This window comes from Eretmochelys imbricata, chromosome 18 (assembly GCF_965152235.1).
Source record: "Eretmochelys imbricata isolate rEreImb1 chromosome 18, rEreImb1.hap1, whole genome shotgun sequence".
NCBI classification, from domain to species: Eukaryota; Metazoa; Chordata; order Testudines; family Cheloniidae; genus Eretmochelys; species Eretmochelys imbricata.
Genome location: NC_135589.1, coordinates 9,594,379 through 9,611,906, shown reverse-complemented (window position 1 = coordinate 9,611,906; position 17,528 = coordinate 9,594,379). Strand labels below are relative to the sequence as shown.

The 17,528-nt window shown below is 43.3% G+C and overlaps 1 protein-coding gene and 1 pseudogene across 2 annotated transcripts in view; one reads left to right on the top strand and one right to left on the bottom strand.

Annotated features, from left to right (window-relative positions):
- Positions 1-17,528, bottom strand: part of PINK1 (PTEN induced kinase 1) — a 58,303-nt gene that overhangs the window by 1,976 nt on the left and 38,799 nt on the right. The window lies entirely within an intron of this gene.
- On the top strand, positions 880-16,734 carry LOC144277026 (dnaJ homolog subfamily C member 16-like; annotated as a pseudogene). The gene is made up of 15 exons (XR_013348385.1): positions 880-933; positions 1,743-1,928; positions 3,529-3,595; positions 4,120-4,453; positions 5,642-5,826; positions 7,016-7,120; positions 7,780-7,938; positions 8,779-8,909; positions 9,657-9,840; positions 10,864-11,046; positions 12,150-12,226; positions 12,762-12,842; positions 12,936-13,031; positions 13,835-14,005; positions 14,546-16,734. The product of XR_013348385.1 is annotated as a dnaJ homolog subfamily C member 16-like (transcript).

Here is a 17,528-nt window from a genome sequence, read left to right as displayed (position 1 = left end):
CGATGGGTAAGTCGATCGGAGAGTGTCTCCCGTCGACCCAGCACAGTATAGACACCACAGTAAGTCGACCTAAGCTACGTTGACTCCAGCTACGTTATTCACGTAGCTAGAGTTGTGTAACTTAGGTTGACTTACCACGGTAGTGTATACATAACCTAAGTGACTTATATCAGGGGACAGCCGTGTTAGTCTGTATCCAAAAAACAACAAGGAGTCCAGTGGCACCTTAAAGACTAACAGATTTAGTTAGCGGTGGGTTGAGCCCAGAGCTGCCTGGTGGGAGGCGACCTGGGGTAAAGCGTGGGGCAGCTGCGGGGATGCGGGCAGCGGGGGGGGTGCTGGCGGGGCCCTGCTGGGGAGCAGCGTTGGGAAGCTCTGGGCGCTTCCTTCCCCCAGTGTCAGGGGGTCCCGAGACGGCTGGGGTGCCCTCTTCCGGGTCCCTTGGCTCCTTTCCCTTCCCCCTGCCCAGGGTAGCCCGAATTGTCAGCAGCTGTGGCTGAAAGCGCTGCTCGGTCCGATCGCACCTGCCCCCACATTGACAGGTCATAACAATACGGTTTTATAAAACCTGAGACATATTTCTTGAGATTTTTTTGAGGGTTGTTTTTAACTTTTAAATGTCCAGTGCTAGGATTTCTCTTTAAACAAATAAATGCCCCCTGCCAGAGAGTGGCTGGAGACCAAGGCTTGCAGCTCTAAGAACCTGATGGCAAAACTGACTGCATTGATTTCCATTGCCCAAGCTGTGAACTATGCAGAATCTAAGCGAAGAGCGTAAACAGTGGAAAAACTGGATTACTAAAAAATCTCCTCCCCTATTACTAATCTGTTATAAATAACATCTGTGAATAAATTTATTTACATTATCTGTTTAGAAATCTCACCCCAGCTGTAAGAAATGGTTTCACTTAACTATGGCAAGTAGTGCTCAAGGTAACTGTGTCAGATTATTAAAAATGTTTTTTTGTATTCTTTCATTTTATTGAATTGTGTGGTTGGCAGCATTTTAAGTAGTCAACTTGTTGTCATTGTGCATTTAGTTAAAGGAGGTGATTCTGTGGATCTTATACGTGAACAGGAGAGAGAAACAATTTTTGGAAAATAGGAAAATACAGTTTTAAAAACACAACAGTGGGGGCTGAGGGGCAGATGTAGTAGCTGAAAATATTCTAGCTCACTTTTTTGGAACTGACTAGAGTTCAGGGTGGCATTGTCCCTTCAGCTAACATGGTCTCATGTAACTGTCAGCCATCAGAGTTCTTTGGTTTCTGATTGCTAGTCTAGTACTAGCATTTTGAAAATTGTACTGGTCCCTTAAGTATCTGCTCGTCTTGATAAATGAATAGATGATGGCATGGCAGAAACAGCTACAGTTTATTGCTTTTTTAATATCTGAAAACTGGTGGCGAACTGCTAGTAGGTGTAAAGCACAGGTCTCTTGCTCTAGAATTCTCAAGATAGAAGCTACTAAAATGTTGAACTGCAGGTGAAGCAAAATGATGATAACTAGAACGATGTGATATTTCATGAAATGCAAGGGCTGGAACAGACTCTCTAACAAATCTTACCTTTTTAGTAGTATAAGACATGAATGCTAGTCCTGGTTGTTTGAAGGAGATGGGACCTTTGGTTTTTCAGATCTTTTGCCAGTGGTCCAGGACTAAATATAGGGGTTCCTGGATTTTGCATCAATCCCTAGTTTTGTACTTCTGTCTTATGCATATGGAAACTCTCCTGTCCAGGTTGCCTAAAGGAAGAGAAATGGAACTGAAAAAGTTAAGCATCTCGTTGGTTGTGGTCCTGGTTCTGGTCTTGGTCCTGCAAATTTTGTCTGCAGTGGATTTTGACCCATACAGAATCCTTGGGGTTAGCAGGACATCCAGCCAGGCTGACATTAAAAAGGCTTATAAGAAGCTCGCCCGGGAATGGTAGGTGGATAAAAATATGTTGCATAGTAAATGGTTTCTGCAAGGTAGAGTCAGCTATTTTCACCAATGCACCAAATATTTGTGAGAGAAACCATCATCTACAAAATAAAAACAAAGACATTCAAAATTGTACAATAACCATTTTCCCATACTTGCTCTTACCATGTTGAATAAAACCATATTCTGAATAGCGAGCCAGCACTTCAGCTGGTGTAAATCAACTTAAATCCACAATAGAACTACACTGATTTATTTCAGCTGAGGAGCTGGCCCACTCTTCTTAAGTAAATGTATTTGCTGGTCAGGGAGAAGCCTTTTTTAAAAAAAAAAGAGAGAGAAGGAACACTGTTTCCTAATAAAGGGCCCAATTATGCAGCCTGAAAGTGAGAAGTACTTATTTTCATGAGTAGTCCCATTGAATTCAGTGGCTCTTCTTTTGTGAGTAAGTACTACTCAAGAAGAGGTTTGTAGAATTGGACCTATAATGTTTAGCTATCATGTTTGCATGTGTATTCTAAGTAAAAGGCTGGTTATACACTATGTTCTGTGTATGTGATGAGAGTCTTGATCCCACATCACTTACTCACACAAATGACCTGTCGACTTCAGTGGGACTGTTCACAGGTACTAAGTATCAGAGGGATAGTCATGTTAGTCTGTATCCACAAAAACTACAAGGAGTCTGGTGGCACCTTAAAGACTAATGGATTTCTTTGGGCATAAGCTTTCATGGGTGAATAAAGAAGTGGGATTTTTACCCACGAAAGCTTGTGCCCAAAAAATCTGTTTGTCTTCAAGGTGCCACCAGACTCCTCGTTTTTATTCACAGGTTGACAATAAGAACGGCAGGATCTGGCCCTAAATTTTAGCTGTTTGTACACACTGCACATGCTGTAATATTTTCTGATGGTACGAACTTCCGGTTCATCCAATTCTCTGGATATCAGACTCTGGAGGATCTAATATGAAACTTTTTCCCCTCTCCATCTTGTACATTACAAAATATACCATATTGGAAGAGTCAACAAGGGCAAACATTTAAGAAACAAATGTCTTTTAATAATTTCTGTACTATATCTTTAGGGTTGTTGTAGGAATTGCAACAGGATCACAGTCACTAGTTAATTTCTCTAACGGTTTACATGTGCTCCTCACATCCAGTAGCTCAACTGAGGAAATCTATTATTATATATATAAAAAATTGATCACGGCCAACTTCTAGTGCATCTTTGAAATTGGTAGGATTGTTGCTGAAGGAATTTACTGCCTGCTGTTAAATCAACTTTTTAGCTCCACTTGGACCATTTATTTATGAAATAAAATTCAAAATCGAGGAAATGCTTTTACATACACCACTCAAATCCTGTTGAAATTCTTTATGTGGTTCAGTGTGGGTAGGAGAAATAGACTTTTGCCATAAATCTGCATCAGGTGGATTAAGAAGTGGATACCAATAAATGGCATTAATGTCTATGTATCCCACTTAGTATGAGTATTAAATTGAAGCTGAAAACACTTGTGGCTTGCTGTGACTCCCTGTGATAAATTGTTGATGCTTTCTAAAGGACAAAATCCATTTTCTTTATTTTTTGCATTGTAGGCACCCTGACAAAAACAAGGACCCAGGAGCAGAAGATAAGTTTATACAAATTAGCAAGGCCTATGAGGTATTCAACACTGTGTGGTAACTTTGTGCTGCTTTCAGGATGTATGTTAGAGGCTGGAAATTGCTGTTCATCCTTTACAAGTAGCCTTTACTATTTTCCAGTTATATCTACATGGAACAATTTCTCAGCTCTGTGTATGGAAGAGTAGGGTGGTGGAATCTTTGTCTGGGTTTTCTTGACAAAAACCAGCCCCTGGAAAAGACATGACAGTTCCCTTTCTTGGAGCTCAACTGGGTAGACATTCAGCAAAAGAAATTCTTCTTCCAGGGGTGCTGGAACATTTTTTTATAGTGGGGGTGCTGAGAGCCATTGAACTAAACTGGAAACCCTGTATATAATGGAAACCACTCTAAGTCAGGGGGTGCTGCAGCCCTAGTTTCAGCATCTATGTCCTCTTCCCAGTGTGTCTGCTCCTTATGGCTATTCAATCATTTTAAGAAGGGGAATTGTCATCCTTCCAGTTCCCTCTCAACATGAGCCAGGTTTTGTTTCTTTTCAACCCTTCTTAACTCTGTGATTGACAGATCCTCTCCAATGAGGAAAAGAGATCAAACTTTGATCGTTACGGAGACGTGGGTGAGAACCAGGGGTACCCTCAGCAGCAGCAGCACCGCCAGTTCCATCACTTCCATGAAACCTTTTACTTTGATGAATCCTTTTTCCACTTCCCGTTTAACTCGGAGCAACGAGACTCCTCCGATGAGAAGTACTTGCTGCATTTTTCGCACTACGTGAATGAGATTGTACCGGACAATTTCAAAAAGCCCTACCTCATTAAAATAACCTCGGACTGGTGCTTCAGCTGTATCCACATTGAGCCTGTGTGGAAGGAGGTTGTTCAGGAGCTAGAGGTGCTGGGTAAGAGAAGCAAATTTTAAAAACTCAAGATGCAACGTGTTTTCAGAAAGAGGCTTTCTCAAAGCTTTCCATCCTAGGCCACGGCAACTGACTTCAACTTTTGGGGGTTGTGTTTGAATGTGAATTCAGCCACGGAGTTCCTTTGTGGTTTATCAGTGTGGTGTGAATAGCTTTATTTCTGTTGTTTTCCAGTGTAAGTGGAGGGGCATTGATCTCTTTCTTTTCAACACCAGTCCTCATCAATGAAACTGAGACAGGAAAAATTGAGGTTTAAAACATGAGGAAACACTTTAGATCTGTAGGGCTGGGTCAGTCTCTGAAGGGAGCTGGTGAAAGCCCCATCCCTGGAGATAGCTGCAACTTGACGAGACAAGGCATTAGGAAATCCTTCCCTGGCAGAGGATGGACTGGATGCAGTCTGGGGAGTCTCTTCCATCTCTAAATTCAGTGATTGTCTCCTTTTCTGCTGCAGTATGATTAAACCATTCCTAGTGCCTGCATCACTCTAAATAGCACCAAGGAGTGTTGCATGGTCAGGGACTACTATGTTCTGGCCTGCAATATAAACATTACATTGCCCTTTGATATATACCAGGAATGGTACTGAGATGCAATCTGGAGTCCAGAGGGGGCTGTGAGCCAGCCCATACTTGACCGGAGTCAAGGCCACTATCCTGCAGAACACAGGAGGATGGGAGAAAATTTTGGCACCCAAAATAAAAATCAGGGAACACTGGCAATATATACACTTGTATTCCAGTTAAGTACTTACAATATTTCTTGCTCAGGATGAAAATTCCTGTCCCCCTTATGGGTCATCTACATAACCAGAGATAGTCGGTCACAGAGAACACAGAATCCAAAATAAGAGTGCAGGGACCAGAAGTTGCTGCACTGTATATTTTATGTGATTTTTTCCTTGGGGTTTTAACATGCTGAAGAGAGAACCTTTAGGCAGAAGAGTAAGGAGGAGATGGTGCCATTGTTACTTCTTCCTGAGAGCAGAGTAATACAACTCTCCATGGAATGTGAAAAAGGGAAACACTATGTAGTACCAGCTGAATAACTAATCCTCTCGGTGTGCTTGGTAACAGAAGCCACCTTAGTGCTGATTCCCTTTAGGGGAGTTTGGGTCATTCACCCACCATGTCAAGGTAACCCTCTTTTTGGATTGCCCTCCTTTTTCAGGAGTGGGAATTGGAGTTGTCCATGCTGGATATGAGAGACGCCTCGCACATCACCTGGGAGCACACAGCACACCCTCCATTCTGGGACTCATTAATGGGAAAATAGCCTTCTTCCACAATGCGGTCATTCGAGAAAACCTGCGGCAGTTTGTGGAGAGCCTTCTTCCAGGGAACCTCATCGAGAAGGTACGTGACAGGGAGATCAGCGTGTTCAGATTCTGGTAAGTAGTAGTGTGTGCTAAGCACTTGGATCTTTTTGTTGTCTCTGACACATCATCTGAAGGAGTCAGTCTCTGATGTGACCTTTGTCTTGGGGGTGTCAGAAGTTTCTGAAGCTATTTGCAATGGCCTTAATCAAGGGAGAATGGCGGTTTGGATGAGTGAAGTCGTTATAGCTATGAATGCTGGAGGCAGTTTTGAAGGAAACACTACATTCACGCACAAGATGGAATTTTTCTCCATCGTTCCCTGTGCATGGTGAGATAGGTGCCAGAGCTGGCAGCAGGACACTCCCCATCACTGATGATACCCCACTTACCATAACTCCCGTCCTTCAGGGTTAACTGCAGTGCTTCACGGTAAGCATTTGATCGTACACGTGGCTCACTTTAGGGCTCGTAACCACACGGGTGCCAATTGGACACTGTTTGGGACTACACCAGAGATAGTCACAACTATATTAAGGATTCGTGTTTGAACTCTGCTTGGAGGATAGCCATGTCCAGGTTCCAAAATGGTGCTCCGGTGTGGACGTGACGTTAGAGACTATCACTGTATGTCTCTTCCCCTCCCCTTGCCCACTTCTGCAAAATGATAAGTACCTCTTGCAAGATTTTCTGTATTCTCAACTCCTGCTGATATTTAGGCCTGACATAAAGCCTACTGAAGTGAATAGGGTATCATTCTGTTGACTTCAGCAGGCTTTAAATCAGGCCTTTAAATGGGGGTTGAGCGCACTAAGCCCTTTTGGAAGACAGAGTTTTTTTATCACTAGAGACATTTTAAAATAAACATATTGTTTGACTTCTACTCTGCCCTTTTTGCTTATTCCCCATCTGAAGTCATAATCCTCAGTAATGACCACCAGTTAGTTGCTGTGGAAATGATTGTGATGCCACTGAGAATTTATGACATCAAGTCAGGAAAGATCAGTAAAAGCAGAGAGAACGGTTAGTATAAAAATCCTGGTTTTGCAAAAATCGCCTTAGCATGAAAAGATGTATGGGCACAATTGTCCTTTACCAAAAAAAAAAAAAAAAACATGACATTTTGGCATCTTTTTAGGACCCAATTCTAATGCAGCCATTTAACCTTATTGAACTTTAGTTTTCTGAATGTATTGAGGTTGAAACTAACTGTCTGTTTTACATTTAAGATTACAGATAAAAATTATGTCTGATTCCTGTCAAACTGGAAGAAAGAAAATAAACCCCATGTCCTTCTGTTTGATCATATGCCAGTAGTGCCATTGTTATACAAGGTAATGTACTTGTGTTTGTGTGTTATCTCTGGCATTTGGATAGCTTTGTAAATCCACCTGTCTTAGCAGAGAATGGGATCTCGGTGTAGGCACAGGCTGGATGGTTTTTCTAAGTAGCATTATCCACCCTGAACACCTAGCAATTTCATGTGTGTTATCTGGAGACTGCATAGTCAGGTGACCTGCTTCTAATAACTATTTTAAACATTTGAATATGAGTAGAACTTACTTTTCTTGCCATAGACAGATCTCTAGTGGGAGTAAGGGCGTGGGTGGGGTTGGGGGCAAGGGGAGAAGTCATCATTCCTTTCCCACCACAAATAGTTAATGATCTGGGCCATTTGGGCACCGCATCTAGTTTGTTTGAGGACGATGAGTTGCTAAAGAAACATCTGGCAAGATATAGAATGTTAAATTGTAAAATAAAGCTATGGATCCCGCCAACCTTCCTCTGTCATGAGGAAGAAGCTAACTGTGTAATAAGCCTAGTAAAGGGAATGGGCTGACGTTGCGTGTCATTTGGCTGTTACAATGGTGAGTGTTGTAGACTTAACAGTGCTGCGGAGGCTATGGGGAAATAATCACCATAAGCTGTACTGGGGAAGAATCAAAGCGTGATCTGCAATGTAAACATGCACTGGACCTCTGTTTCCCTCTAGCTCACTGCTTTTGCGTACAGAGATTATTTGTCCTTTGGATACGTGTATGTTGAACTCAGAGGGACTGAAGAGTTGTCCAGACAATATAACATCAATGTCTACACCCCCACCATGATGATCTTCAAGGAACACGTTGATAAGCCTGCCGATGTTATTCAGGTATCACTTCGTGGTCTGTGTCTTTGTCTGTCTGTCTGGGTTTTAAGTAAAAAATATAGTAACTGCTTTTCTGGCCTGTTTCTTACATCAGAAGTTGGTCAGTGGAGCATTTCAAACCAACTCTGGGTTGGATGGGAGCAGAAATTCGAGCTTCAGAAGGATGTCTTGAACGAATGTCAGGGAGCGAGGGAGCTTTGTAGGTTTCAACAAGGATCTTAACTTGGAGGATAACTGGTGATAGTTTTGGTTTTCACTGGAACATAGTTTTGTAGCTAAGCTGATGGGAGGAGGGCAGGTCTTTGGATTTCAGTGGAGCAGTGACTGTACAGAGAGTGGGCAGCTCTTAATTAATTCAGCTTTGTCAGATATCGTTAGTCTCCTTGGAAGAACCTTTGGCTCTGAGGAATTCCTTAGAGAGACTAGTCCATGAGACTTAGAGGTTTCACAGAGAAAGTGAATTAATAGTGAAAGGCTGCATATGGGATATGCCCAAACCTTTGTTCTTGTGCAGGTACACCCCAGTAAAATGCTGGGTCGTCACAAGCCTTCGGTCACTGTTGCGCTTTCTGACAGTTGGGATTTTAATATTACTGGATGCTCTGATTTTTTTTATTTTTTTTTTCCCTCAGCTCCAACAGCTGTTTAATTCTCCTTCTCCACGGGCAGTCATGAGTGGCCATGCTTCCAATCTCCCAAACATCTCTTCCGTTGTGTAAAACATCTTGTTGACCTTCATCATGGTGACCCTTTAACACTAGAGCATTCATGTTCCTTGAGAGCTGAATATCCTTCTGGTTTAGCTGAACAATGCTGATCTTCTGTTTGCTTTGTCCTTTCTAGGCATGAGAGATGAAAAAGCAGCTCATTGATGACTTCCTTTCCCAGAACAAGTTCCTTCTGGCAGCCAGGCTCACCAACCAAAAACTGTTTCATGAGCTGTGTCCTGTGAAGAAGTCTCACCGTCAGCGGAAGTAAGGCTCGCTGCAATGTGAGATCCTCCTATCCTCATGCACAGCTACTCCTGGTGGCTGCTTACAGGCGACCTCTCGTTTAACTGTCTGGGGGGGTCCATAAAGGGGTTCATTGGAAGAATAGAAATTGCTAGACGGGATCAGAGCAGTGGTTCATGTAGTCCAGTATCCTGTCACCATCAGTGACCAGTGCCAAATGCTTCACAGGGATGTCCAAGAAGCCCTTCAGTGGCAGTGATGGGACAACCTGCCCCCAGGGGAGTTTCCTCCACACTCCTAATAATTCAAGGTTAGGTCTATATGCCTTCAGAAGTGTTGAGGGGGGTCTCTCTATATTTAGTATGAGAATTTTGGATGTTCTTCTTACACATCTAAATGTCTAATCTATTTTTGAATCCTGCTAAGATCTTGGCCTCTGTCCCGTGGCAATGAGTCCCAGAAGCTAACTGTGTGTGTGTGAAAGAGCTTCCTTTTATCAGTTTCAAACGTGCCACTTTTCAGTTCTGTTCACTATCCCTTATTCTTGTATTATGGAATAGAATACCTTGCAGTAACTCTGTGGGGACAGGAACATAGAAGATGGGAAGGACTGAGATAGGAACATTGAGCAATAGAGTGTATAAGAAGATAGACACGATGAAGTGTCTCTCTGGCTCATCAGGGTCCGTTCTAGCTGGCAGGCTGGGTTTGTTATTCCTTTGTGTCTCCAGGCCTGCTATGAATCCTCCATTTCATTGTGTTGTCTAGGTACTGTGTGGTTTTACTTACTGGCGAGGGTGACAAGTTTGCTAGGACCTATGAGGCATTTGTGGCCTTTGCTCTGGCAAACACGAAAGACACCGTGAGGTTTGTGCATATCTACAACGACCGTCAGTGAGACTTTGCCCATGCCTTGCTGATGGATGATGAGAAATATTGGGGGAAATCTGCTGTGAGTGTCACATTTTCCTTCTGCCTAATCTGTAATTCAGTCTCTCTCTTTCTCTGAACTTTACACTTTTTCACCCCAAACTCAAAAATGTTGCGGGGGGAGAGAACATTGCTGCTGCTTCTTTGAAATATTATGGGAGCATGTTATGGGCAGAATCAGGCCTTCTACTTCTGACAAATCCTCTTGTATTGCATGGTGGTATGCTCTGCCTCAGGTCAGATCTTCATTGTCTTGTGTATTGCAATTCTCTTCTTTTTGATCTGTCCTGATCTCAGCTCTCTAGACTCAAGCATGTGCAGAACACGACTGCCTGCCTTCTGACATGTACAAAGTGTAACCTCATCATCTTCCATTCTCATGATTCCACTGGCTCTGTTCATTTCACTGTCCAGTTCAAAATTGTCCTCTTTGATGTTAAACCCCTCAGTGAACTTGATCCTGCCAGTCTCATGGATGGACCTTGTCTCTCTCTACTCCTTCCCAAACTACTCCTGCTTATTTAGCACTGTTCCGTTCTGTCATTTCACTCTGTCACTCCAGTCTTCATGTGAGAGCTTTGTCCTCTGCAGCTCCTCCTATTTGGAATGACCTTCCTATGTCTCACCACCAAATCCACTGTTTTATTTCACATCTCTGCTGAGAAAACATCCCTCTTTTTCCTCCTTGCCTATGCTTCTTAATTACTATCCTTCTGGCTAACTCTAATGTGATGTGGAATGCAGTATGTAGGGAAAACACTATGCAAAATAAGTGTTATGCTTCCAAGGAACAGGAGCTGGGGTTTAGAGAACACGTGCTGTTCATCTCTATTCCTGTTGAGTATTATGGAACATGTGGCGTATTTTAATACTTGTTCCCATCCCGCTGTTGTGCCCACTCTTTGACATTGGTGTTGTGAGAGATTAACTGAAATAGCTGTTTTTAATCTGGATCCTCGTGCTGAATTCTCATTTGACACATCAAGTCTTTCTTCCGAGTTGGTATTTTGTTCCCTGAAGCTTGTGGTGATGTTGATTTGTCCAGGTGGCCATCTTGGAAAGGCGCAATAATATAGGAAGAGTGGTCTATAAAATCTTGGAAGATGCCTGGAAGGGCAGCGAAGAGGATAACTTCATGCTTTTAGATCTTCTGGCTCAGTTAAGAACAGACCCTGGTCTTCTCTCTTCAGACACTGTCCTGCCAGACTTGAATGATGAACTTGCTCCTGTAAGTATTCTCAGCTTTGCAGAGACATAACGAACCTATGTTAGTTGGTTCTAGTTAACTCTAAGACTGCACTGCTGTGGTCAGTGTTGGAAATTGTGCCTAGAGGTTTGAGTGTTGGAGAGGCAAGACTCTTTCACTGTGTACTGTTAAGGAAAAGTTAGCACATGTGACTCCATTTTGGTTTGGGGCCCATCATTGTTTAAATGCCAGCACATTATACACCAGGAGGAGTAATTCTTAGATATTGAATTCCTGTGAAAATCCTCCTTCTTGTCTTTAGCCTGCCTTGACTTCCAGTATCTGGTTTTTGTCAGTCTTTAACTCCCTGTCTTTTGGCCTTGATGTGAGGCCTCCCATCCTAATAATAAAAGTTACTGATGCATGGCTTTAGGACCATGCTGTGTAATTAACATACTGGTATAGCACAAGGAATGCACCAAGCAGGGATAGGTGGTAGATAGGACAAGGGTTTGTTTATTGGCTAAGGTTTCCGATGCACGAGGGCAACATGCTTTGCTAAAAGGTATATAACCTTTGTATAATCTGCATTCAGGGTCCCCTCCTGGCTAGCAGGGGGGCACCACGCTCGAACGTAATAAACTTAGTGTCTTTTGGGAACTCTGCAGTTGTGGACTTTGTTTCTGTGCCTCAGCCTAGATTCGAACTGTGCGTGACCTATCAGGTATAATTCGCAGCACTGGTGTGCGTGTCCTATCAGGTATAATTCGCAGCAATTGTGTGCGTGTCCTACAAGGTGTAATTCGTAGCACTTGTGTGCGTGTCCTACCAGGTGTAATTCGTAGCACTTGTGTGCGTGTCCTACAAGGTGTAATTCGTAGCACTTGTGTGCGTGTCCTACCAGGTGTAATTCGTAGCACTTGTGTGCGTGTCCTACCAGGTGTAATTCATAGCACTTGTGTGCGTGTCCTACCAGGTGTAATTCGTAACAGTACTCATCAGCTTCAGGGGGCAGGCCCTGTTCTCTGAGGTAGTTGAGCTGGTTTGGACAAGGGGTGCAGAGGGGATAGTGACATAGTTGATGTGTTTCTTCACACGTGGGGGAAGAGCAGCCACCTTGTCATTGACCTGTTGTATCTTTACAGGTGTTCTTTCTCCGATGGCTCTACTCTGCAATAGAGTATGTCTCAGATGTCTGGGATAGCGTATTTCATAATAACTGGTATGGAATCCCATTTAAAATATCAATATAGCTCTTATTTTGTGTATAGATGTAATAGCCCTCTGTCTTGCCTGAGGATAAATTCAAAAGCGTGTCAAGATATGGAGGTATCTGACAGGGACAGAAGGAGGCATATATATCTTCTCTTGGAGAGAGGAGAGGAACTGTGGGCCAGTGAAGCTTGACTTCTGCCTCATCTTCTGGGTAGCTGGTTGAGCTGTGAAGCTGAGGTCTGCCCCTGGATTTTGTGCTACTGAAAACACACTGCTCCTCTTGGCAGTAGTCCTGGCTTGGCTGTCTTGCTGTGCTGGTTTTCATTAGCATTTAGGGTATTTTAAAAACATTCTTCCATTTGTCTCCTGGCTTTTCATTAGGAGATAGGAATGATGAGAGAGCTTCCATTAAAGCCCTTCAACCAGGAGACAATCAGTTCAAGGAAAATTATATGCTATTATCTGGGGTGGAAGGAAGCTGAAAACCTGAGGCAGAGGTTGACTGAAGGAACTCAGAACTAACTGCAAACCTTTTCTCTTAGGCGGGAAATGATGCCACTTCTGTCCCTGATCTTCTCAGCCCTCTTCATTCTCTTTGGCACTGTTATCGTTCAGGCTTTCAGGTGAGTACCTACGAGACCATCTGTTGGAGCCTTACAGACCAGATTTCAGCATCTCAGTTGAAACTTACCCTATTTTAAAATGCTCCTTTGCAGTGACTCGAGCGACGAGAGAGACTCTCCTCTCCCCCAGAAAGAAGAACCCAATGAAAAGAATGAAAAGAATGACACGGCCTTCAGCAAAGAAAACAGGTTTCTCCTGCTAACTCCTTCCAGCACTAGTCAGGCCTTCTCTGCACCTCCACTTTCCTGCTCAAGAGGCTTGGTGGGGCACAGTCTTGCTCCTACTGCCTTTCCCCCAGGCAGAGAGGGCAGGTTGGGGAAGGGCAGTGGGTAGGTAGTAGGGAAGTAATGGAACTGGTGTGACTGAAAGGGAGCATGTGAACAGCAGCGCATGGGTCAGTTTGGTGTAGCTGATATAAAGCGTGCATGGTTGAATGGGCACAGCTATCGGCCAATCCGTGGAAAGCAACAAATTGAATATTTGGGACCAAAAGTCCCTTCGAGGTAGAGAACTGGAAAGTAGCTGTTACCTGAGCTGTGACTGAAACCCGTCATACAAGGGAGCCACTGCTAAGTTCTTTGAACTAGCAACAAACTAGTGGCTATACAGCCAACTTCTTTCCATCCACCCAACTCTCTCCGTCTCCTACATTTAAAAGCTATCCTTCTCCCGCCATACAGTCACTTAGAAACCCATGTGTTTGTCCCTAGACAAATGCTTTGTGGAGTGATGAAGGAGAAAAGACAATGATTTGCCAAACAGCGTCTAATCCTTAACCTTTAGCAGGCCAAAGATAAACTGCTTTAATAGGCTTTGGATAGAGGGCATAGAGGAGTGTGAGTTTTCAGGGGTTCTGCACTGTGCCAGATTAGCCAACACATTGTGACATGGGTTTTGAGTTACTTTGCACTGGGTCACTCTTTCCTTATCGTGACCAGGTGCATTTACTGTCCTTTGCTCCTTTTTCACTTGAGTCATTCTCTCTGCCCAGCAGGATTCCCAAAAAGGGCTTTGTTGAAGTGTCTGAGCTAACAGATGTTACCTATACTAGTAATCTGGTGCGCCTGAGGCCAGGTCACATGAATGTGGTTCTGATTCTTTCCAACCCCACCAAAACCAGCCTGCTTCAGAAGTTTGCCCTGGAAGTCTACACATTCACAGGGTAAGTACGGAGTTCCTTGTTGGGCTTCTGCTATGGTCTTAATGGTCTGAGTAGTGTTGTGCAGTGAATAGGCTTGGGGTGTGTATTGTTGCATTGCTTCGTCACGTGTATGCTTGCATGCTTGCTCCCAAGAACATCTTCAGCTTCATGTGGGTGCTTGCACCTGTGAGAGGGCTTAAATGGGTAGCCATTTGATAGCCAGCATTAAATGGGTTGGTGGGCTCAGTCCCCTTTGTAATGGATGGATGTCCTCCGCTCTGCCACTAGTGCAACTGGTGATCTCAGCGGAGAGGCCAAGGACTGGATGGGCCATGGAGCCTGAACTCTCCCCTCCAGGTATATCTACTGCCACTTATGCTGTGCCTGTGTTCGGACAAATACAGAGCTTCACTTTCCAGGGCTGTAAGTCAGTCAAAATAGTGTGCGCAAAAAATAAATTACTCCAACCCTCCTTCAGTTTCTAACTTTGATGTTTCCTGTGTGGTGTCTGGTCTGAATTGGAACACAGTCTAAATTGTCTCCCTCTCACTTCTTCCGCAGGAGCAGCTGTCTTCATTTCTCCTTCCTGAGTCTCGATAAGCATAGAGAATGGCTGGAGTATTTGTTAGAATTTGCCCAGGATGCTGCCCCCATTCCAAATCAATACGATAAACATTTCCTGGAGTGCGACTACACCGGTTACGTCCTAGCTCTAAATGGCCACAAGAAATACTTCTGCCTCTTCAAGCCTCACAGATCAGGGGATGAAGGGGGAACCATGGGGTCCTGTGAGGATTATGACCCCTTGCTACACACAGGAGAAGCCCGAGGAAAATCCTCCTGCAGTCCAGGATCCAAACAAGTTAAAAACAAATTAAGCAAGTTGTCCTTATGGATGGAACGTCTCTTAGAAGGTTCCTTACAAAGGTTCTATATTCCATCCTGGCCTGCATTAGACTGAAGGGATTTAAAAGAGATTCTAACACTACAAACTTTTTAAGATGACAACCATAGACAATTCTTTCCAGGAATAAACAGTCATGACAAATGGACAGTAGGTTTTAGATGAACTCTCCTAGGCCCAGTGAGTAGAAGTATCTTCCTTCATCTTTGACCTAGGAGTGAAAGATGAAACATACTGAAGTCCTCTGTACCAAATTGTTCTTGTATTTGAATGCTGTACTATCTAAGACAAAACCCAGTCTATTTCCCTTTAATATCCTGCTCACCGCATCGCCTCTGTCCGGTCTCTTGTTTGTTCTCAGTTGAAGAAAACCTATGAGTTCTTCGCAACGGTGACTCAGTTTGGACTGAACACAATGAACTTGTTACATAGGTCAGGTCCCCTTCCCAATGCTTAGCCCATAGTGCATGGTGTGATACTGGGAAGACCCTACAGAATCTCCCCAGCCTCTGAAACTCTGAAAGGCCTCATACCAAGCATTCTTTATTTATCAGCTTTCCCTGCGGTGAGTGATTTAGGAGTGTGGTTACAGTAAATACTGTAAAGATGTTGAGTCATTTAAATGTACATTGTTTTTCAGATGCCTTTTTGCTTCTGTCAATTTTTAGACTGTCTTCTTAGAGCCATAACTTTACCCACGTCCTCAGATTGTAGGCATAAGCTGCTATGAGCCAGTAGACATGTAAAAGAAAACTTCAATACCTGCTAGTGAATCAACTTGGACGCCTTTCAAACAACAATGGTACATCTCTAGTACAATATCGACACTTCTTTGTATCAAGGAACTTAATTCTTTAATGACTGTATTTTTGAACTATGTTGACCAACAAATGCTGTTATCGGATCATTTGTTACATATGGAACTAGTTTGGCTGTAGACAGACGTTTACAAGATGCGTAGTTTCAGCTTCTCTCACTTTGTTTTTATCCTCAGCTCAAAGGTTTCTGAACATACAGGTTGCCTTTTTTTTCCTTCTTTTAAACCTATGGTTCAGTGTAAAACTGGAATGGTTCTAGGCTGTGGAGTTACTGTACTTAAATATATCAAATGGGCTCTCCTACCAGCCATTTGGCTTGCCCAGGGAGCTGGCTTTTTGTTAGTGACAAGTAGTCAACAAAGAAATGGTCTCTTGCTGCTACCTGAACGTTAAGGTAAATGGGAAAGGTTTCTTTTCAAAGCAGGGAACTGTAATCTTGTGACACTGCTACTTCCTTTTTTCTCTCTGTTAATCCGTGTGGACACAGTCACTTTATCTGATGCTTGCTGTAAACTTAATAAACTTCTCCAAAGTGACCTGGATAGGAATCTGAGGCTTCCATGTGAATGGGTCACGTTATGGTACATGATGGCCAAATTCTGCATGAGTTTTCCTCTCATTCAGATTGAGATTAACTCCTGAGTAGCATTCTGAACCTTACTGTAAAGCACTCCTACAAGCATGGGGGTTTACTTAAAAACCTCACTACCTTCCGTGCTTCAACTAAGGAAAGAGCACTTGAACAATAATCATAATGCTCTTATATATAAGGGTACTGTCAGGTTAAAATATTGGACTCAACCAACCTTCCCTATGTTACTTAAACCAATGGAGTGTAATCTGTAAAGTCCTAACTCCAGCGTGAACCCTTTTGATTACGAAGCACAGGGTGTGAGAGGGAAGAAGAGGATTTTTCTTCTGAGGAGAGATGCAGCAACAAAATGCTGAAAACCCCCATGCATTAGACTGACCCTAAACTAACCTGAAGCAGCAGACTGACTTTTCACTCTTTATGCTGTTTCTGTTGAAGCCGGTGCTTTAGTTACCTTGGGTAATGAAATAGCCTGGTTATATTCTTATGTTTGTAGCCAGTTCTGCCTTTTGGGTCTTGCATGGTTTAACATAGTGCTTGAAACCCCAGAGTTGGACACACTGCAGAAAAAAATCCAAATTTAAAAAGAAAATTTTTGATACGCTAAACACAACAGAACAATGTCTCCAGGAGTGGGTTAGGCCTAGAAGGATCATTTACAAAAGCTGGCTGTTACTATCTCTTCTGCTAGTCAGAAACCAGTGTCAAACTTTAGGGCTTTAAACTAAGGGCCCAAGTGTGCTATGTAGAAGAAATCCCCCCTGTCTAAGGACCCAGGAAAAGGCTATAGGCATTACTTAAACCCTATATTGAGGCTCCAGTGGTGTGTAGGCCTTGTGTGTGTTCTCTACAGAGGGGTGACTCTTACTCTGTGTATAAACACCTATTGATGTGGGTCTTGTGGACAGACCACTCGCAGTAATACACCCTCAGGAAATAGCCAACTGTGGGTGCTACAGATTCCATTCAGTTACGGATAAAAGTGAATGCAGAACAAAGTTGCAGGAGGTCAAACCAGCTCATTAGTAAAAGTACATGATTTATTATTAGTGCATTGTATTTTTAGGGAGATGCGACGCTTTCATGGGCTCAGGCACACCCCAACTGTTCTGAATTCATCTGTTCAGCAAGGGTAGCACTGCTCTGATATCCAGCTAGTTGCATTATTCATCTGGGGCAGAAGACCAGTCACAGGACCTCTCTGCTGCTTGGAATTGAATGTCTCTGCTT